The sequence below is a fragment of the Piliocolobus tephrosceles genome, chromosome 5, assembly GCF_002776525.5.
Source record: "Piliocolobus tephrosceles isolate RC106 chromosome 5, ASM277652v3, whole genome shotgun sequence".
Classification (NCBI taxonomy): Eukaryota; Metazoa; Chordata; class Mammalia; order Primates; family Cercopithecidae; genus Piliocolobus; species Piliocolobus tephrosceles.
The window spans coordinates 9787826-9811158 of NC_045438.1; positions in this window are offsets into that span (position 1 = coordinate 9787826).

Here is a 23333-nt window from a genome sequence, read left to right on the forward strand (position 1 = left end):
TTTCTGTCTCGTTGATCTGTCTAATGTTGACAGTGGAGTGTTGAAGTCTCCCATTATTATTGTATGGGAGTCTAAGTCTCTTTGTAAGTCTCTAAGGACTTGCTTTATGAATCTGGGTGCTCCTGTATTAGGTGCATATATATTTAGGATAGTTAGCTCTTCCTGTTGGATTGATCCCTTTACCATTATGTAATGGCCTTCTTTGTCTCTTTTGATCTTTGATGGTTTAAAGTCTGTTTTATCAGAGACTAGGATTGCAACCCCTGCTTTTTTTTGTTCTCCATTTGCTTGGTAGATCTTCCTCCATCCTTTTATTTTGAGCCTATGTATGTCTCTGCATGTGAGATGGGTCTCCTGAAGACAGCAGACTGATGGGTCTTGACTCTTTATCCAGTTTGCCAGTCTGTGTCTTTTAATTGGAGCATTTAGTCCATTGACATTTAAGGTTAATATTGTTATGTGTGATCTTGATCCTGCCATTATGATATTAACTGGTTATTTTGCTCATTAGTTGATGCAGTTTCTTCCTAGGCTCGATGGTCTTTACATTTTGGCATGTTTTTGCAGTGGCTGGTACCGGTTGTTCCTTTCCATGTTTAGGGCTTCCTTCAGGGTCTCTTGTAAGGCAGGCCTGGTGGTGACAAAATCTCTAAGCATTTGCTTATCTGTAAAGAATTTTATTTCTCCTTCACTGATGAAACTTAGTTTGGCTGGATATGAAATTCTGGGTTTAAAATTCTTTTCTTTAAGAACGTTGAATATCGGCCCCCACTCTCTTCTGGCTTGTAGAGTTTCTGCCGAGAGATCTGCTGTCAGTCTGATGGGCTTCCCTTTGTGGGTAACCCGACCTTTCTCTCTGGCTGCCCTTAAGATTTTTTCCTTCATTTCAACTTTGGTGAATCTGGCAATTATGTGTCTTGGAGTTGCTCTTCTGGAGGAGTATCTTTGTGGCGTTCTCTGTATTTCCTGAATTTGAATGTTGGCCTGCCCTGCTAGGTTGGGGAAGTTCTCCTGGATGATATCCTGTAGAGTGTTTTCCAATTTGGTGCCATTTTCCCCCTCACTTTCAGGCACCCCAATCAGACGTAGATTTGGTCTTTTTACATAATCCCATACTTCTTGCAGGCTTTGTTCATTTCTTTTTCTTCTTTTTTCTTTTGGTTTCTCTTCTCGCTTCATTTCATTCATTTGATCCTCAATTGCTGATACTCTTTCTTCCAGTTGATCGAGTCGGTTACTGAAGCTTGTGCATTTGTCACGTATTTCTCGTGACATGGTTTTCATCTCTGTCATTTCGTTTATGACCTTCTCTGCATTAATTAGTCTAGCTGTCAATTCTTCCACTTTTTTTTCAAGATTTTTAGTTTCTTTGCGCTGGGTACGTAATTCCTCCTTTAGCTCTGAGAGGTTTGATGGACTGAAGCCTTCTTCTCTCATCTCATCAAAATCATTCTCTGACCAGCTTTGATCCGTTGCTGGCGATGGGCTGTGCTCCTTTGCAGGAGGAGATGCGCTCTTATTTTTTGAATTTCCAGCTTTTCTGCCCTGCTTTTTCCCCATCTTTGTGGTTTTATCTGTCACTGGTCTTTGATGATGGTGACGTACTGATGGGGTTTTGATTTAGGTGTCCTTCCTGTTTGATAGGTTTCCTTCTGACTGTCAGGACCCTCAGCTATAGGTCTGTTGGAGATTGCTTGAGGTCCACTCCAGACCCTGTTTGCCTGGGTATCAGCAGCAGAGGTTGCAGAAGATAGAATATTGCTGAACAGCGAGTGCACCTGTCTGATTCTTGCTTTGGAAGCTTCCTCTCAGGGGTGTACTCCACCCTGTGAGGTGTGGGGTGTCAGACTGCCCCTAGTGGGGGATGTCTCCCAGTTAGGCTACTCAGGGGTCAGTGACCCACTTGAGCAGGCAGACTGCCCCTTCTCAGATCTCAACCTCCGTGTTGGGAGATCCCCTGCTCTCTTCAAAGCTGTCAGACAGAGTCGTTCGCGTTTCACAGGCTTCTACTCCTTTAGCTGAGCCCTGTCCCCAGAGGCGCAGTCTACAGAGACAGGCAGGTTTCCTTGAGCTGCTGTGAGCTCCACCCAGTTCCAGCTTCCCAGCGGCTTTAGTTACCTACTTAAGCCTCAGCGATGGCGGGCGCCCCTCCCCCAGCCTCGCTGCTGCCTTGCGGTTAGATTGCCGCAGACTGCTGTGTTAGCAAGGAGAGAGGCTCCGTGGGCGTGGGACCCTCCCGGCCAGGTGTGGGATACAATCTCCGGTGTGCCGGTGTTACAGCGCAGTATTGGGGTGGGAGTTACCCGATTTTCCAGGTGTTGTGTGTCTCAGTTCCCCTGGCTAGGAAAAGGGACTCCCTTCCCCCTCGCGCTTCCCAGGTGAGGCGATGCCTCGCCCTGCTTCAGCTCTCGCTGGTCGGGCTGCAGCAGCTGACCAGCACCGATTGTCCGGCACTCCCGAGTGAGATGACCCCAGTACCTCAGTTGAAAATGCAGAAATCGCCGGTCTTCTGTGTCGCTCGCGCTGGGAGTTGGAGACTGAAGCTGCTCCTATTCGGCCATCTTGCTCCGCCCTCAAAAAAAAGAAAATTGAGATGGAGTCTCGCTCTGTCGCCCGGGCTGGAGTGCATTTTTTTTTTTAATAATATGCATTTTCTATGAACATTTTGAAGACCCTCAGTATTCAATTGTCTATCCTTAAAATCAACACAGGCTGTTCAGTATCAGAACACACATTATCCTCACATTAAATTCATGTTGTAAATTTGAATTTGGTTTTATAGATTTAATTATATTTAGCATGTGATTTTAGTTGTATAGTTACTTAAGAATTCTGTGACAAGGAGTTAATACCTATTTGCACATTTTACATAACAATAAAAGTGACTAAAAGCAATTTTTTATGTCACAAAATATTTTTGCTTCAATAAGAAATGCAATGTAAAATGACTGAGGTGGAGTCATCTTCTTCAGGAGACACTGTGAAGCTAGACATGAGTTATCAGATGGGCCTCTGAGGAAACACCCCTTTGTGTGAGGAATCCAGATGTCTGATTAGCTTGTGCCTTCTTTGGAAGATAAAAACAAATAGCCTTGAGGGGAAAAAGTGTGGAATTGAGGGAATGAAAATCAAACTAATATGTATCTGCAAAATAGGGATGAACAGAGTGTGGAAATTTTAATCCCTGGGAGGTCACAAAGGAAAATGAAAACTAAATTTTTTGGGAGTACATTGTGAGATGCTTTATCTTGTTATTTTCTTCAGTTCCCCTAATAATCCTATGAGATAAGAATTGTTACCTCTAATTTACAGAGGAGAAAATTTAGGTTCAGAGAAGTGGACAAAAGTTATCTAAGTTTTCACAGGCTAGTGAAGGAACACAGCTAGAATTTGAACCAAGCATTGTACAGCAACAAAACCCATGCTATTATCAGTACATAATTCTAAATCTAGAGGTGGTTTCTGAGTCATAAGAAAGATTTATTCATTTAACAACTAAAGATTTGCTTAAAAGCCTACCAAAAAAAAGACCCTGAGTGCCTAAACCTCAGGCCCTTTGCCAGCTCCTGGATATATAATAGTAAACAGAAAATAAATGTGATTTCTAATGTCATAGAATTGAACAGCCTGGGGAAGGAGACTAATATGCAAATGCACATACACTTATAAGATACAATAAAATCTATGAAGTAAAAGAATATTATGAGAAAAAAGGGCATTGTGATAATGTAATATTTAATGTAGCATTTTGAAGGATCCGAATTTTCACTGAGAAATTGTTGAAAGGAAAAATGGTGTGAAATAGTGATTGCTAAACTCTGCTGCATATTGGAATCATAGCATTTTTTTTTAAATAATGATGCCTGACTGCTATCCTCAGACATTCTGATGTAAGTGACGTAGTGTACAACCTGGTCACAAGGATATTTAAAAGCACACTGAGAAAAAGTGGCTCAGAGAAGTCTGAGGAATGTAAGGCATGCAAAATTTATCAGTCCCAAAGAGAGAGGAGCATGAGACTTCAGTCACGTCTCCTGCAGCCATGCCCAGGGGAAATTTTTAAAGGCATAGCTTTAAAATGTTTTTTTTTTTTTTTTTGCCTTTCCTTTTTCAGACTTACTCATAAATGACCTAACATGTTACCATAAAGTGCACAATGTGACCCTCACTCATTATCTTCATGTTTCTGGAATTTGTGATATAAAGAACAATATATATTCAACCAATAGCTTATGTTATTTTAAAGACCCAATGTAAACTCTTAGTAAAAAACTTAAGAACTTTCCCTTCCTTTTTCCTTTAAAAACCCACTTGCAACTATTTCTAATGGGAGCATATATTCAGGACAACTTGAATCTGTGTATCCTGGGCTGCAGTCCTCAACCTTGGCCCAAATAAACTCCCTGTGTATATTAATTTTGCCTTTTTTTTTCCTTTAGGAGACAACATCATGTGGTTCTAACGTGCAAAAGTTTCAAAACCTCCAATAGAAAACAAGGTTGGAGAGACAGACAACAACTATAACAGATAAAACTTTCAGGACAAAATAAATACATATTTGTATTTTTTCTAAGTAAATGCAATGGAAAGCCACTGAGAGATCTTAAGAAGGGAATAATACGACTCAATTTATTTTGCATAATACATATATGACTACTCTGTGACCCGAGAGGAATAAGTACAGAAGAATACAATCCAATTAAGAGGGCTCTAAGTGGACTAATAAGAAAGCTCAATTTATATTTCTTGAAGCTTGGAGGATACCTAAGACTGGTGCCTAACCCAGACCTGAAGAATTTGAAGACTTAAAGTTGGGAAAAGTAGACAATGGCAGCAGAGAAGATGGCTTCAATTTATAGTGTATTCAACCAACAAGTCAAATGTGGGTGTTTCCTCTGAACTAGAGGGAAAGCGAGCTTGCATCAGATTTCAGTTGTCTAAAATTTCTTCATCCAGTAAGTCTCTTAGAAAACTAGGCATAAGTGGACCACCAGGAGTTTTAAATTGTTGGTGGGAGAATTTCAAAGAATAGCCAATGAGCAATCTACAGTAGTGGGAGAATATCCAAAGAACCTATGGAACACATCACAAGAGAAAAAAAATCCATTTAAAAACACTAGCCTGTCAACAAAAATACCTCAAACAAATTAAATTTAACAGAGTTTAACTGAGCAAAGAATGATTTGATGATTTGCAAGTCAGACAGCCCCCAAACCAGAATAGGTTCAGAGAGGCTCCAGCACAGCCATTTGGTGGAAGATTTATGGACAGAAAAAGGGAAGTAATCTATAGAAAACTGAAATGAGGTACAGAAACAGCTGTACTGGTTACAGCTCAACATTTGCATTATTTTGAATGGAGTTTGACAGTTGACTACTTTTGATTGGCCAAACTCAGTGATTAGTATGAAAGTAGGTTACAGTCTATTTATATATCCTGTTAGGTACAGTTAGCTATGTATGGAGAAACCTATGGGTCAAACTTAAAATATGTAAGGAGGAAGCTTTCGGCTAAATTTAATTTAACAAGCCACACCATAAAGTGTTATGTGAGCTCACAGTAATCCTAGTAAAGTAAGAACTTTGTCATCCCTGACTTTTCCTTTCTGGTCCCTGTTCTATCTGAGAGAAGCAGTGACAGCTTATCCTGGTTTTAAGACCTCTGTGGGGGGCAGTGGGGAAGGGGCAGGGACAGAAACATGAGACAACAAAATAAAAACTTGACCACATCTCCTAGCCCTAGCAGGCACAAACTGGGAGGGAGGTGTGGTACATGGTACTAATACTCACCAATCACTGTCTTTCCATTCTTGGATTATGAAAGATTTGCACTCTCCAGCTTCTTTCAGCTATCTGGGGCATATGGCTACTTACAGCTAATGAACTGTAAATGAAAATTATATGCACCACTTCCAGACTACAGCCATAAGAAGTCCCTGGATAACTTTTCATTCTTCATTCTTTCACAGCAATAAGGAACCCCCATGTCAAGAAGGTACTGTCCCAAGAGCAAAGTAACTTTAATTGCTCAGTTACTACAGGGAGGAGTTACTGCCTTAGAGCATCCTGTGGTCTTGAGAGGACTTAGGATAAACAAAACAAATAAACAAAAAGTAAACTTGTTTGGGGTTTGTATGTTATCAAAGCATAACCTGGTCCATCCTGATTAATACAAGGTGAGGAGATTTAACCCAGAAAAAAGTTTGGACTTTTTGTTACTGCTTAAAACTGAACATACTAGTTATTGAACTAAAACTGTTTTAGGGGTTGGGGAAAAATTTTATTGCCTCATTATTTCAGCCTCAAAATATGCTTTTTGAAAATTATGCTAATTATAGAAGGTTTAAAAATTCTCAACATTCTAAGACAGCTGATGTAAAATTAAATTTCTTCTTGTAACAACAAAATATATGATAGTATAGCCAGAAGGAAGGAAAGAAGGAAGGAAGGAAGGAAGGAAAGAAAGAGAGAGAGAAGAAAAGAAAGAACAGAAACGAAAAAAGAAAAGGAAGAAAGAAAGTTCATTGCCTCTGAGTTTCCGGTGTGGTTAAGGGCGATTCACAAAATAATAGAACTGTCATCCTTCAGCAGCTAAGATTTTGTTTCTGGAAGGTTTTAAAAATTTGAATTGACAATTGTTACATTAAGTTTAGTCTAAAACTGGCTCCTTACATATTTTGAGTTCAGCCTAAGGGTTTCTCCATACATAGTAAACTGAAACTTAACTATACTGCAACCTGCTTTTGTGCCAATCACTGAGTTTTACCCAATCACGGGTGGCCAGCTTATTTGCCTTATTTGAAGCACATTCAAATAAGGCAAATCCTGAGCTGTAACCAATCTGACTGCTTCTGTATCTCGCATACATTTTCCTGTCCATAAATCTTCTGTCATGTGACTATACTGGAGTCTCTCTGAGTCTATCCTGGCTTGGAAGGCTTCCCAATTCATGAATTGTTCTTTGCTCAATTAAAGTCTGTTAAACTTAATTTGTCTAAGGTTCTTCTTTTAATAAATGGTGTCAAAAGTGGGATCTGACATAGAGCTTCTAGTGATCCCCAGAAGCATCAAGTGACTAAGTGAGGTACTTACTGAGCCCGTTGTGTCTATTCACAGAGTTTATTTTCTACCCACTTTGTTCATTTTTTTTTCTTGCCTGCCTAAATAGAGAAGAATCACTGGCTAAGTTATTCAAGGGAATCCGAGAGCCAAAGACAAGATTCGAGGAATATTAATGCATTCTTGCATTGCTGTAAAGAACTACCTGATACTGGATAATTTATAAAGAAAAGAGGTTTAACTGTACAGCTTCCTGTACAGTTCTGCAGGCTGTACAGGAAGCATTGCTGGGGAGGCCTCAGGAAACTTACAGGTAATCAAGAGGTTGATGGGGGTGGAGAGGAAAACTTTGAAAACTGGCAAATGAAGAATCTTGTAAATCTATAAGATCTGCTTATGTCTGTGTGTCTGTTATGTCTATGTATGTGTTATATATAGGTGGTAGTATTTGGTAAATACAGCTAGTTTTTGAATTGTTGGTAAAATAGGAGTGGTTTCAACACTATCAGTTAAATGGAATTGGACACTTGATTGGTTTGACTGTGAGATTATGATTTTGGTTTTGAGCTCCTGGATTAGGGGGTCTGGATAAGTGAACATGAGAAATGGAGATATTTTCTCAGTGCCTAGACCATCCGCTGCAAGCCAGAGTCACGTACAATTTGGCCTCTTCTTCCCTGCCCTGGCTTTGCCTTCTGGCTATTCTGGGAGGGATTGGATCCTCGATGCATAGTCTTCCCAGATCTATCTCTGTCCTGAGCTCTACACCTGGTATGCAAATTCAGGTCTCAGACAGGCTCTACCCTTCATAGCCATCGTGGAAACCATATGGCTACTGGAGACCCAAAATGACTGGAAAAGGCATTAGGGAATGTACCTGTGGGTATTAGTCTGTTCTCACATTGCTAATAAAGACATACCTGAGACTGGGTAATTTACAGAGGAAAGAGGTTTAATGGACTCATAGTTCCACATGGTTGGGGAGGCCTCACAATCATGGCTGAAGGCAAACAAGGTGCAAAGTCATGTTTTACATGGCAACAGGCAAGAGAGTGTGTTCAGGGGAACTTCCCTTTATAAAACCATTGGATCTCATGAGACTTATTCACTATCATAATAATGGCAATGGAAAAACCCACCCCCAGGATTCAACTACCTCCCCAGGATCTCTCTCACAACACATGGGAATTATGAGAGCTACAATTCAAGATGAGATTTGGGTGGGGACACAGTCAAACCATATCACTGTGTCATACTTTCAAAATTATTTTCAGTAATTTAAAAGCTTAAAGTCATGGTATGTTAAATAATAGATAATCATAAAAGTTCAGAGTCATTTGTAAGTTAAAATACTGAAACATTAATTATTAAACATAAGTTTATGTTTATATATTTTGACATCTTATTTTTATATGATGTAGAAAAGCTAAATATATTTAGATCTGTTAATAATAATGTAAGGAAACATCTTTCTAAATAATTATAAAATAGTTTTCATCTACAAATACTGATATAAAACAGTTCAAAATTTCTTCCTAGTGTTTTCACTATAAATTAAGGTTACTAAGAATTAAAATTATTATTTATATATATAGTTCAAACTACTAAGTATGAAGAAACAATTACGTATACAGAGTTATAGACAAAAGGAAAATATGTTTTTGATGAGGAAAGTTATAAAAGCATACAAATGTGTGTTTGTTAAAAAAGGTATCTGATAACTTTAGGATCCTATCATCTGGACTGCATAAAAATTCCCAGAATTCCAATGAAGACAGTGAATGGTTTTTAAAACTGTTAACCCAAGCAGGACAAAAAATAATTGAATACCAAGAAAATACTTTGCCAAATTTTCATGCTAAATCAGCCAGTCCTGAAATTGTTAAGATATGCAATTTGAATGAACTCCATGGTCCAAGTCAAATTACCTGTGATAACCTATCAGTTATCAGTGTTATACACATGAATTGTGGAAACAAACCTAGTATTTAAGAGAAAATAAGTTCAGTATTAAGTACAGGCTCATGGAGGACCCAAACGGCCATCTGATCCTTTCTGAGTCCTTAAAGCTTTCATTATTAAAAGCTCTGCAGTCCATGACTCATCACGAAAGAGATAAAATAATCCAAATTAAATAAATAAATATATATATATATATATATATATATATATATATATATGTACACTAACACACACTTGTGTGTATGTGTCTGTGTGTGGTGACTGTTCAAAATTGCTAAACTAGTTCATGACCAATGTTTGGTTTCTCAAACTCATAATCCTGGAATAATATGAATAATAAAAACTTCAGCTACATTTCTGCTACCAGATGGGCTGATGGGCCATTTAAACATCTATAGAGGAATTTCATTCAATTGTCATTTTTAATGCATGTTTTCTGGCAGTATGAAAGCTTTCCCATTAGATGACTTACTGGCTGAACAGAGAAGTGTCTGTGTAGTTGCTGATACTTCTAGTTGCATATGGAAAAATAAATCGGGTAGTACAGAGATTCAGTTGTAAGGAATTAATGTATAGGCAGCTTGTGGGTAAACTCTTTATCTGGCTCATTATTTGATCTATTTGATTATAGTTGGTTTGGTTCATGGCTACCCTAACTAAAGAGCATACTGCGAATTTTTGGTATTACCCTAGTGGCAGACATAATAGTAGTCTCCCTCTTGCATTTATCTTCTCTCAAAGTTTTAATGTTTGCATACAGCCATCTCTAGAATGTCAGATGATCTCTCTTCAACTGGAGCAACAAAAACTCAAAGAGATGTGTGACCATAAGGACACTAACAATTAAAAACAACAAACTGAAACCAGAAACCCAAAATGATGGTAACTGAAGGTCATACTAAAGCCTTAAGTTTTTGGTCACAATTTTACCTAAGTGAGAATCTGACAAAAAGGGGAGGGGGAGGATTTTTTAAACAAAATTATGGAAGATTATTGTTTTTGATGGAAGTCATGCACTAGGCTCCAACAGACCAAACTAGATGAAACCAAAATGGAGTCACTCATGCCAAATGTAACATAATCAAACTAAAACTTTAAGGAAACAGGTCAGAAATAGAAACTAAAATAGACCAAGTTCTGGATTTCTGCTGTAAACGGTATATTCCAATACAAGGAGGTCCACTCTAACTCTCACAAAAAAAAAAAAAAAAAAAAAAAAAAAAAGCCTGAAATTCTTGCTCCCACCTTATAAAACCCACTATTCTGCTATTTACCAGTGGAATTTGAAACCCAATAAGCACATTTATGATGATAATAGAGTGACATCAATCTCTGCAGTTTTGTTCTATTTCTCAAAATGAAGAGGATAACCAAATGGGGTCAGACAGCTGCTTTCTCATTGTGTCTTAATGTGGTAGAAAGAGAGAGCTCTTGTATCTTTTCCTCTTCTTATAAAAACACCAGCCCTGTTGGATTAGGGCCCTTCCAAGGTTATTTAACATTTATCACTCTTCACAGGCCCTATCTCCAAATAAAATCACAATGAGGATTAGGGCTTTAACACATGAATGGGGTGGGCACATTCAATCCATAATAGCCCTTAAAACACTATTACTGTTGAACTTTCTTTAGTAAAATTCATTTGGTATTGCAAGATTAAAATTGTCTAGTCCTTACCCTCCCTTTCCCCAATTAACAATTGTTCGGATAAAACACAATTTCTTAGGTATGCAACTTTTGCATTATTAAATTGAACATATAAAAATAATTACCTAAAATGTTTGCTACAAAATCCAATACTTTACAAAGAAAAAGCATTACACTTTAGGAAATGGCTTGAACTTCACTACTTTTTTAGAAGTAAAGGAAGTCTTTAAACCAAGTGAGTCATATTTTATGCTTTATTCCTTAGAAAAACAATTCTTGATGGTACACAAAAACATTTCATATGCCATTTTTATTTCCTGTTCTCCCCACATATTTTTATTTTTACATTTTAGAAATAAAATGTCAACCTCTGATGTTACTTGAATAATAAAATAGGAACCATTATATTAAATAAAAGACAAAGAACACTTAAATGCAGATTGTTAAATGAAATAATCCAAAATGAAAAGGCTATATGTCTCCAACCATATGACATTCTGAAAGAGGTGAACTCTGGAGACAGTAAAAAGATGAACTATTACAAGTGTTTTGGAAAAGGGATAGGGGACAGTGTATTTTTAGGGCAGTGAAACTACTCTGTATGATACTGTAATGTTAGATGCATGTCACCTTATAGTTTTCAAAGTGTATAGAATGTGCAATGTAATGAGTTAACTAACCATAATGTAAATGATAAACTTTAGATAAATAATAATGTATCAATATTGGTTCATCATTTGTAACAAATGCACCACACTAATGCATGTTAGTAATAGAAGAAACTATCTGCAAAGGTGGGGGGGGGCATATGGTAATTCCATGTACTTTTCACTGAATTTTCTGTGAACCTAAAATTGCACTAAAAACAGTCTATTAAGTTAAATAAATAAATATCCATTGTGTTAATTTACCCCTTCTCATAAGATGGTTTTGGTTTCTATTATTATTGAATTATCTTTAAACACTTTTTTCCACTACTACATTACATGTTTATAATGATGCAATACAAAACTAAGTCCTGTACCTAGTTTCTTATTTCATAATTTCTATATGTATTATGAAAACAAGTTTTCTTTCTAATTGACTAATTTTTGTTGCTAATATTATTTTGAAAGGAAGTTTTGAGAAATGCTTTCATTCATGTAGGTTTGCCTTCCTGAAAATCATTTTTTAAAGTCAGATATTCATTATTGTTGCTGAACTGTAGCATTTTCAAGTTCAGTAACATTTTCTAAGCACCAGCTGCACCACCTCAGAAAGATAATTCTTATCTTGCCTCAATTCACATTTCCCTGAAATGTTCGATTTAATAAATTTCTTTATTTACATTAACATAGTGATCACATAAATCCATCAGAGCAGATATTCTACAACTTTAGATAAGTTCCACAACCCTAACTGATTGATGATATTTTCCCAATGATCATGGGAAACAGAAAAGCAATTAAACAAAGACATGTCTCAGGGCATGCTGACTATCCCATGCTCTCTTTCTTTTTGAAAGCAACCCACCTGCACAAAAATGAAAACACACATGTATCCAGATGATTGCCTAAGAGAACCTGGTTATGTTTTATTTGGAACGTTAATAGATTTTCCTAAACTTCACCTTTTTTTTCCTTGGTCAGTTATTTCTCCCTTGAATTACAGATGATCTACAACACTGAAAGAAGTCATAAGTTTGATTATTTTCATGACTTATGCAGTAACTTGAAAATATCTGACTTATGAGATTTCTTGTGATTAAGTAAAACGTGTTTGTTACCATTAGTTATTATTTTTTAAAATATTTGGTTGATGTCTGTGTTTATTCAGGCTGCTAAAACAAAAAGGTAGGTTACAGACAATATAAATTTCTTTCTCATAGTTTTGGAAGCTGAGAAGTCCAAGATCAGGACATGAGGAGATTTGGTGTCCAGTGAGAGCCAATTTCATAGTACATAGCACTTTCTCACTGTGTCCTCATATGGTAGAAGGGACAAGGCAGCTCTCTGGTGCCAGTTTCATAAGCTCATTAATACCATCCAGGAGGGTTCAACTGTCATGGTCTAATCACCTCCCAAGGCCTCTATTGGTGACAATATCATCATGTTGGTGATTAGATTTCAACATATGAATTTTAGGCGAACACAAACATTCAGACTTAACAATTTGTATTGTTTCTTTTGTTTCAATTTAATTTTTGGTAATTATACCAATGAGAAACAGAGGGAAACTATCTTAATGCACCAAGTTTGGGATTTAGTTTGGAATTCCAAGCTCATTTATTTAGCATAAACTTGAAAGTAATCTAATTATTCCTGCTTCGAAATCCTAAATGTCAGGAGCTAAAATACTAACATAGAAACAAAGAAAAATATCATGTCTTGGATTTCATGTATTTTTTTCACCTGTAGATTTTAGTCACGGAATTTCTGCTATATAGCTACTTACTAATAAAAATAGTTATCAAAGTCTGGAGCAAGTATTTTTAAGTTTTTTAAATAAAAAAAGGAAATGAGTCATAGTTTAATATTTGCTTCTTTATAAAGTCCTCTGGAATCCAGAAGTCACTAAAAATCAAATCTCTATGCTAGGTCAGTTGCTTGGAAAATAGCTGTGGAATCACTATGATTGGATAAGACCAGATCTAATCAGGAGGAGATGCCAAATCAAGAAGTTTAATAGAGGACGTTAATGTAGGCATTGAGTCACAAAGGAACAGAAAGAGCTGAAAAACAACTAGGGAATGCTAAAGACACCCAGAGTTAAGCATCAACACCCAGAGATCAGTGTCAGTCAAAAGTTACTCAAGAACAGAAGAGACAAAACAAGCGATGAGTCCAGAAGCCAGAACACTCAGACAGAGACAGTAGCGGAACTATAGAGGAGCAGCCACCCACGGAGGAAGGGTCCCAACTGGGAACTGGGATCTTGGCAGGCATTTGCCCAACAGAAGTTGTAAGTACAGAGATAAGGTCAGCCAGAGAGAGATGGAATTATGGAGGAGAATCAGCCTATGTTAGAAATGCAACGCAAAGATGAGAGAGAAGGCACAGAAATAACCTGGCTTCCTCTTCTAGTCCTCCAGTTTCCCAGTTTTGCCTCCCATTATCCATATCTAAGCAGAAAGCAATTGGCCGAGGGATGATAGAAAATCAAATTTGCAAATGTCAGGGCCCCAAGACACTAAGCAGAAGAATAGGAAATAGATCTTTTCTCAAAGTGAGGGAGTCATGATTTGAGGCACTTGGCAGGACATCCGGAAGCTTGGACTAGGAAAGAGGTAAGACATGTTGGCTTGGAAAGTTCTGCGATGTTTCCAACAGCAACATAATAACAGACAGAAGTATTCACATTATTAGTGTTTAAGGTAGGTTTTATAGCAAAAAACAGAAATCTCAGGAATATTTTTAAAATATCTGAGTTCTTGGATCAGTGGGAAATTATGCTTATGAAATCGTTGCCAAATCTCTTGTAATAAAAACTGACTATTGAACACTTATAATGTGCCATTCTCAGTGCTATTGATGTGTTTTTAAATTTAATCCTCACAAGAACCATATGCAGTAGATAGTATTATCTCCATTTTGCAGATAAAAGGACAATGACTAAAAGAGGTTAAATTGTCTGAAGTCACAGTGGCAGTAAGTGTGACAGTCGCCCTTCAAACCCCATATTTCTGATCTCTAAGCTCTGTCATTGATCCCCATGCAATTCTACCCCAATCAATAATGACTGAATGATGCTTCATTATCTGTTATTTATAATCACCTTTTTGGAGCAGATGACTCTCTCCCATTTCCACAAGGCTGGCTCACAATAATGATGGTTAAAATTAAATGGGTGTTTTATATCCAAGCCACTCACAGAAGGTGAAGTCATTTCTGCTTATATGATCAATGATTTTTTAAAGGCTATATTTGCATTTTTAATCACTTCTTTAATCACCTGTAATTTCTCTGTTGTATAAGATGGCTAAGAAAATAGCCATTTATTGATTTCTAATGTGATGAGGAAGGGAAACATGAATTCTGCTATTTTTACTTTAGACTAAATTAGATAGGTATTTGGTTAAATATTTAACCCTAAAGGGCTTAATTAATTAATGATTAGCATCTGATACATTATATAGAATGTGTGGGGGGTATGTGTGTATGTTTAGCAGGGAGAGATACAGCAGGCTATTCTAGAACTCTCAAAATTGCATAAACCAATGGTATTCCAGAACGTATTTTTTAAAAAACAGGTATCACTATGCAGAATAACAAAATATGTGCTGTATACTGAAACTTAATCCTTATGTTTTCCTATATAATGCTACCCAGATTACACTGGACATTTTTCTCAAGGAAGTGTACCTTAAAAAGTAGTCAAAACTGGGGTATCATTCTTCAGTTGCATTCACTGGACACGAAGAAAATGTATTTTCTTCAAGCTGGGGCCAGCACGACGCTGGGTAGAGGGCACTAGTCAGGGACTGTGGCTTCCCATCTGTCCTCTCCTTTCCTCCATAACCTCGGACATGTTACTTAACCTCTTTTGTTCATGGTTGTTTCTCTGTAGTATGAGGCACTTACTTCCTGAATTTCTGACCTTAAATACATGTGAGTGTAAATGACATGGTTGTTAAAAACTTTGCAAAATATGAAATGCTATATGCATTTAAGTTATCATGAATATTCTGCTCAGTTATTATATGCTGGTCTAGATATTATACGCATATGCTGTAAATGCTTTCAGACACACAAGCATGCACGCGCGCACACACACACACACATACACAGAGGCCTGGAAACCATGCCATGTATGTGACGCACACTATGCATGTGCATGGATCATGAGAGGTACTAGAGGGGTGGGGAAGGAAGATCCATTGGTCTGACAGACTGCAGCAATTTCCTGGCCTGTATCTTACCAGCAATCTCTCTTAATATGTTGAACAAATTAAACAAAAAGGGTAGAACGTTGTGCCTTGCACTGCTGGAAAAGGCATGTGTGGCAGAAAATAAAATTATTTCATCAAATTATACTGTGTTTCCCTAAAGGTTTTTCTTGGTGAGATTGGGAAAAAACATTATCATCTCATCCTGACTTAGAAGAATCTAGGTTAATACTTTCTCAGATAAATTACGAAAATAACTTTCCCATGATTTACATCTAGAAAAATGAGAAATGTCAAAAGCTAACGTAAAGAGCAGAACTGCATTTACTATTATTTTAAATATTTCTCCATACAAGAGAACTCTACTGCTGAAAACTAGAGAAACGTAAAAGTTTTGACTTAGGGGATTTAATTTCAGCCAATTTACCTTCTTTTTTAACAAACACAAAAGTGTAAAATGTCATATTCTTATGGTTGAATTACTGGACCATCTTTTCACTAGCTGTTGCCAAACAACTTTACCATTACTAATTTTGCTCATTTACTAGGTTTTCTTCTTTTTAGCTATGCCAGAGATCAGCCATTCTGATTGTCTTTATTTCAGAAGCTACATTAAAGAAAATTGCAATCCACAAATTTCTATGTGTGTTGGTCTTAATTTTCTTTCTGACTTCCTTAAGTCTGCTATTTATCCTTTAACCTAACTCTTGAAATAAAATATGTCACACACCAAGTAATTGGCACAGCACCAGAAGAAAAACTGTATGTGAATATACTTAGGGTCTTGGACTTCAAAACATCTTTTATACCTAATAAAGAAACAGTTAAATAGATTTGGTCACATGAAAATAATAACTACTGATTTGGAGGTACTAATTTTCATATTTTATTCTGTTATGTATTCTAAAGCAGCAGAGGGTTACAATTTTTTTTCATTATCAACATGAATATGTCTTACAAGTAGAAAATGACAAACTTTTGTGCAAAATAGTATTAGGTACTTGGTACTAATCCCAGGTTTCTAGATAGTGGGGCTGGGAGGTTAGGGGCTGACAGCAGGCTGGGAGAAAGATTGAACATCTTGCCACTTCAGAAGACCAGAACTTCTGGGTTCAAGCATAGATAAGCCATTATTTGTTCTAACTGTACCTCTATCCACTATATATTTAACATAAAAAGTGTTCACAGACTATGAAAATAATTCATCAACTTTTATTTTAGATAATATTATGAGTTTTCATCTTTTCTTATATCTTCATAGATATTTGTGTTGCTAGAATAATGACTAAACTTTAGATTCAAAGACAAATTACAGAAGAGTAAGCACTCTTATAGAATGCAAAACTTCAATTATTGAGATATTTAGGTAATTATTTGATTTTAAAATAAAATGGAAAACTAATGTGTGTGTATCAGTCATCTACTGTGGCATTTGAAGACTATAAAACCGAAGCTTAAAACACTTATTTCTTCACAGTTCTGCAATTTTAGCTGCACTCAGCTGGATAGTGAGTGCTAAGCTCACTGGGGGCCTCTCTTACAGCTTGCTGGCACTGAGATTCCTGCTAAGAATGAATGGCCCAAAATGGTTCATGTTTCTGATAGTTTTCCAGAACAACCACCCAGGGCACCTCAATTATATTCTATACAGCAAGAGAGCCCAAATTTCCTACAGGGTGAAAGTAGATGCCTTAAGTCCTGTTGAGGCCCAGGCTTACAAATCACACAAGGTAATTTCTACCATTCTACTGATCAAGACACAGCACAAACCTACTTGATCCAAAAGGTAGGAAAATAGATTCTACCCCTTGACTTGGGATAACAATCCAACATTCCATAAGTAAAACTATTCTTGCAGAAAAAAATAATTACAACAGCTAATACATATTAGAACATTTACATGTAGCAAAGCAACTGTTCTAAATACTTAACATATATTAATTTTCAAACAGCTCTCTGAGATAGGTACCACTATTTTCATACTTTTATAGATGAGAAAACAGGATCACACAGACATAAATGTATTAAAACTGTTTCAATATTTAAATATTGTGGTATAATCCTGATGCAGAAGTAGAAAGACTTAATTAGAACAAAATAGAGAGGCCACAGTTACTTCTAATTATATATTATAATTAAATCTAAAATAATGCAAAAATGTACTATGCAACAAATTATTAATTTATCTAGCAACTATTCAATAAAATGGATTATAAACAAAAAACTTGATACACATCTCACTCAACAAAATGAAATCCAAATAGGCTGAATATGTAAGTATGTTAATATTAATACTATAAAAGTATGGGAATAAAGTATGAATAAATATATTTAAAACCTTAAACCAACCAAGCACATTTAGCATATTATAAAATCTTATAGTGAGGGTGGCTGTGAATACCAGAAAGCCAGAAACTAATTAAGATTGTATTATATAACAATAATAACAGGGAAGATTCATTAAGAACTTATAGGCAATATCCTAAATGTTTTACATATATTGTAACATTCAACACACACCGTTTCTATAAGGTAGGTGCTATCATTATTCACAATTTACATATGAGGAAACGGAGGCATAGAGTAATTTATTATCTATAGTCACATAACTTATAAATAGACAGGCTAGAATTGGAACCTCAATATTCTGATTCCATAGTCTGTGTTCTAGCATAAAAATAAAATGAGCTTTTTAAAGTTCATTTCATATTTTGCAAAGTTTTTTAACAACCATATCATTTACACTCACATGTATTTAAGGTCAGAAATTCGGGAAGTAAGTGCCTCACACTACAGAGAAACAACCATGAACAAAATAAAATAAAAAACACATTATAAAATTGAAGACATGAAAAAATGGGAAGATATTTATAATGAAGATCGTAGGCAAAATATTAACACGACAAATGGAAGAATCTTAACAAATATGAAAAATCTTAATATTAAAGAAATTGGCAAAGAATAGAAATGGGAAGTTCACACAGAAAAAGAGATAGAAATATTCAATAAATACCAGAAAACATGTTCAATTGTACAAGTAATCAAATAAATGCAAACAAAAATAGGAATTCTCCTTCTCAATTATTTGTCTAGGAAATGTGAAAGTAATGAGTGATGCCAAGTGCTTTTGAAAATATGAGGACTGGCAATCCGCATGAACTGATGGAGGGGGTATGAATCGATAGACAATTTGACAAAATGCACCCAAAGTTTAAATGATCACATTCTGAAAACAGGTAATATTTTCCATAGAAATTTTTCCTAAAGAGATACCTACACACATAGATACAGATGTACTTTTATCATGTTATTTATGAAATGAGAAAAAGTAAAAGAGAGAAAATCATCTTAAACCCCCTCAATAAGGAATGGTAATGAATTTTTGAATAACTATGTCATAAAATAACAGGCATCAATATGAATGATGTAAGTCTATTAATACTGACATTGAAATGTTTATTTACTGTATTAGTGAACAGAAAAAGCAGGTTGTAAAACATTCTGCAATGTGTGACACTCTTAATATAAAATTGTATAGTAATACATCGAGAAAGTCTGAAAGGAGATTCACATTGAGGATAACATGGGTTGTACCTGGATGTTGAGATACACGGGAACTTTTATTCTTTATACCTTTATTATTTAACTATTTTACAAGAAGAAGTGTTCTCTTTGTAAAGCAGAAAGTTTGACTTTCTGAATGTGGTGGCTTGAAGACGTTGAAGAATCTTCTCCCCACCAAAAAAAACAAGTCTAAAACTGGACAAATTGTTAAAAACAGATATTTCAGAGCTATAGTTAGCCAGTGGTAAACAAGAAAGTAAGAAGTGTTTACTCATGAACGATTACCAATGTTTTGTGTAAAAACAGTGGAAGTCTACCTGCAGCCTTCTTTATCTAGTTTGCTTTCTCCCATACACACACTCACACACATGTGCACATAAATACACACATACCTAGTCAGTTGGCATGGTCATTTTACAAGGGTAGGACAGGTATGGAAAGCCAGCAGCTTTGCTGCTAGCAAGAGTGACCTTGATTTGGACCAGAGGGCAATAATTGTGGATGGTAGTGTTGTTAGTAAAATTATCAAAATAAATTGAGAAAGCAGTATGCTAAACTAACCTGGGCTTGCAATCCCAATTGATGGAAAACACTACAATGAGAGAAATACAAAACTATAAAAGCAAAACTGTAGCACTGTATTGTGTTTATAACATACACAAAGTTGTCATATTTTATTGGAATTAAATCAGGATTACCTGGCTCAGATTGTGACAGTTAAGATGTATAGTGTGCCCCTAAAATAATCTACAATCACCAGTAAGAAAATAACTCAAATAAAGACTTAGAAAAATGAAAATGAAAGAGGAGACATTACTACAAATCCTACAGAAATAAAGAAGTTTATAAAGGAATACTATGAACAACTATATGCCAACAAATTACATAAATTACACAAAATGAATAAAATTCAGGAAGAACACAAACTGTTAAAATTCATTCAAAAAGAAAATAGAAAATCTGAATAGGTCTAGAACAGTAAAGCAACTGAATAGATAATTTAAAACTACCCCCAAAGAAAAGCACAGGACAAACTGGCTTCTGTGGTAAATTCTACCAAACACTAAAAGAATTAATGTCAGTTATTCACAAAGCCATTCAAATATCAGAAAGGGAGGAAATGGTTCTCACCTCATTCTATGATGCCAGTATTATCCTAATCTTCAAATCAGAAAGGCATATCACAAAGAAAGAAAACTACAGACCAATATCTGTTATGAATATAGATGTAAAAATCCTCAATAAAATTCTGCCAAATGGAGTCTGGCAACATATATAAAAGGACTATATATCATTAACAAGTGGAATTTATTTCAGAAATGTAAAGTTTATGAAAATATTCACAGAGTTGAGTAGCCATCCCCACAATCAACTTTAGAATATTTTCATCACCCCCCAAAAAATCCCTGTACTCATGGAAAGACTCCCCCATTCCCCTCTAAACCTCCCACTGCCCCAGACCCAAAATTGATTAGTATAACACATCACAGTAATGGGCTGAAAAACAAAAATTACATGATCATCTCAATAGATACAGAAAAGGCATTTGATTAAACTTCACACTTTCTGATAACAACATTCAACAAATTGGGAACAAAAGGGAACCTCCACGATATAATTAAGGGCATCTATGAATATCTACAGCTAACATCATATTTAACAGTGAAAGAGTACTTTCCTCCTAAGATCAGAAACAATATAAGAATGTTTGCTCTTACCAGAACAGGAAAATCTGTAGAGACAGAAAGTAGACAATAATTTTCGAGGACTGGGCAAGGGAAGTTTTAGGGAGGAAGGGGGGAGTCTGTCCCATGAGTACAGGGATTCTTTTGGGGGTGATGAAAATGTTCTAAAATTGATTGTGATGGCTACTCAGCTCTGTAAATATACTAAAACAACTGAATGTCACACTTTAAATATGTGAATTTGATAGTGTATGAATTATCTAAATAAAGCTGTTATTTTAAAAGACAAAGTAAAATGGCACATTACAACATTTGCTCAATATAAAAAATGTAATAAAGGAAGAATAGAGGAACAAAAAAGACATGATATATATCAAAAATAGACAGCAAAATGACAGATGTAAATCCAACTATATCAATAGTGTCTTTTAAAGTGGATGAACTAAATAAACACTCCAGTGAGAGGGCAGAGACTGTCAGACTGAATAAAAAAGCAACATCCAACTGTGTGTTGTCTACAAGAGACACTACTTGAATTTAAGGAGACAACTAGGCTGAAAGTAAAAGGATGTGAAAAGATATACCTTACATATAGTAGCCATCAAAAAGCTGGAGTGGTTATTAACATGAGATAAAATAGAGACTAAGATAAGAAATATTATTAATGTTGAACTCACTGAAGTAGGGAGAAGAACTGTGGTTATCAGAACGTGGGAAGAAGAGTGGGGAGGGAAAGATAAGGAGAGGTTGATTACCAGATACAAAAGTACAGCTAGAGAGCAGGAATAAGTTCTCGTGCTCTGCAGCACTGTGGGATAACTATAGCTCACAATAATTCATTGCATATTTCCAAATAGTTAGAAGAGAGGATTATGAATACTCCCAACATGAAGACATTATAAATATTTGAGGTGATAGATATGCAAATTACCCTGATTTGATCATTACACATTGCATACAGATATCAAAGTATCACTCTGTACCCCCTACCTATGTGTAGTTATTACATGTCAATTAAAAATAAAATTCAAAACATAACAAAAAAATTGCTAGTGACAAGGAAAGACATTTTATGATACAAGGGTCAATATATACAGAAGTTTTAAATGTACCACACATAACATCAGAGCCCCAAACACAAACAGAATTGAAAGAATAAATCAGCAGTTTAACAAGTTTAGGCACAGATTTTAATAGCTCATTTTAAGTCATTGATAGAAAAACTAGGCAGAAAATCATTATGGATATTGAAAACTGAAACAAACAACATTTCCAAACAACTTGATCTACCTGACATTACAGAACACTCCCTCACAAAACAGCAGAAAATACTCTTTTCAATGACAAAAAGAATGGTCCCTGGAGTGGACCATATTCTGGGCCATAAAATAAGTCTCAATAAATTTAAGAGAATTGAAATCACTTAAAATATGTTTTCTGGGACCAATAAAATTAAATTAGAAGTTGTTAATTATAATTATTAACTCTAACTTAATTTTAGTTAAATTAGAAATTGTTCATTTTCTGTTGCTAATGAAGAAATCTGGGAGATCCCAAATATTTAGAAACTGAACAGCACATTTATAAATAACCCAAGAGTCAGTTAACAAACTACTTTGAAAATAAGAAAATATCTTGAATTACATGAAGAGGAAAATATAACATATAAAAATTTGGGAATGCAGCTAAAGTAATACTTAGAGAAAAATTAATTGCTTTAAACACACATTAGAAATGATAAAAACTTTAAGCTTTCTCCACCTAAAGAAAAAAAGAAAGCAAACCAGACCCAAATTAAGTAGAAGGACATCATAAAGATCAGTGCTGTAATCAATGAGTAAGAAAATAGAAAACCAACAAAGAAAATCAATGGAGCCAAAGGTTTGTTCTTTGAAAAGTCAGCAAAATAGATAAAGAATTAGACTAATTAATAAAATTAGGAATGAAAATGGGAGCATCAGTAACTTCCACTTAAATTTAAATGATTATGAGAAAATATTACAATTCACTTTATGCCAATGAATTAACAACTTGAATATAATGGAAAAATTGAGACAAAGATACTTATTATTAATAGCAAAAGAGAGTCAAGAAAAAATAGAAAATTTGTGAAGAACTATAACCAGTAAAGAAATTAAGTTAGGCCAGGCATGGTGGCTCACACCTGTAATCCCAGCATTTTGGGAGGCTGATACAAACAAATCACTTGATTCCGAGTTTGGGACCAGCCAGGGTGACATGACGAACCCCCTCTCTACAAAAAATACAAAACTTAGCCCGGCATAGTGGCACACACCTATAGGCCCTGCTACTTGGGAGGCTGAGTTGGGATAACTGCTTGAGCCCAGAAGGTGGTGATTGCAGTGACTGTGATTGTGGCATTTTACTTCAGCCTGAGTGACAGAGCAAGAGTCTACCAAAAAACAGAAAAGAAAAGAAAGAAACAAAGGAAAGAAGGAAGGGAGGGAGGGAGTGAGGGAAAGAAGGAAGGAAGGAAGGAAGGAAGGAAGGAAGGAAGGAAGGAAGGAAGGAAGGAAGGAAGGAAGGAAGGAA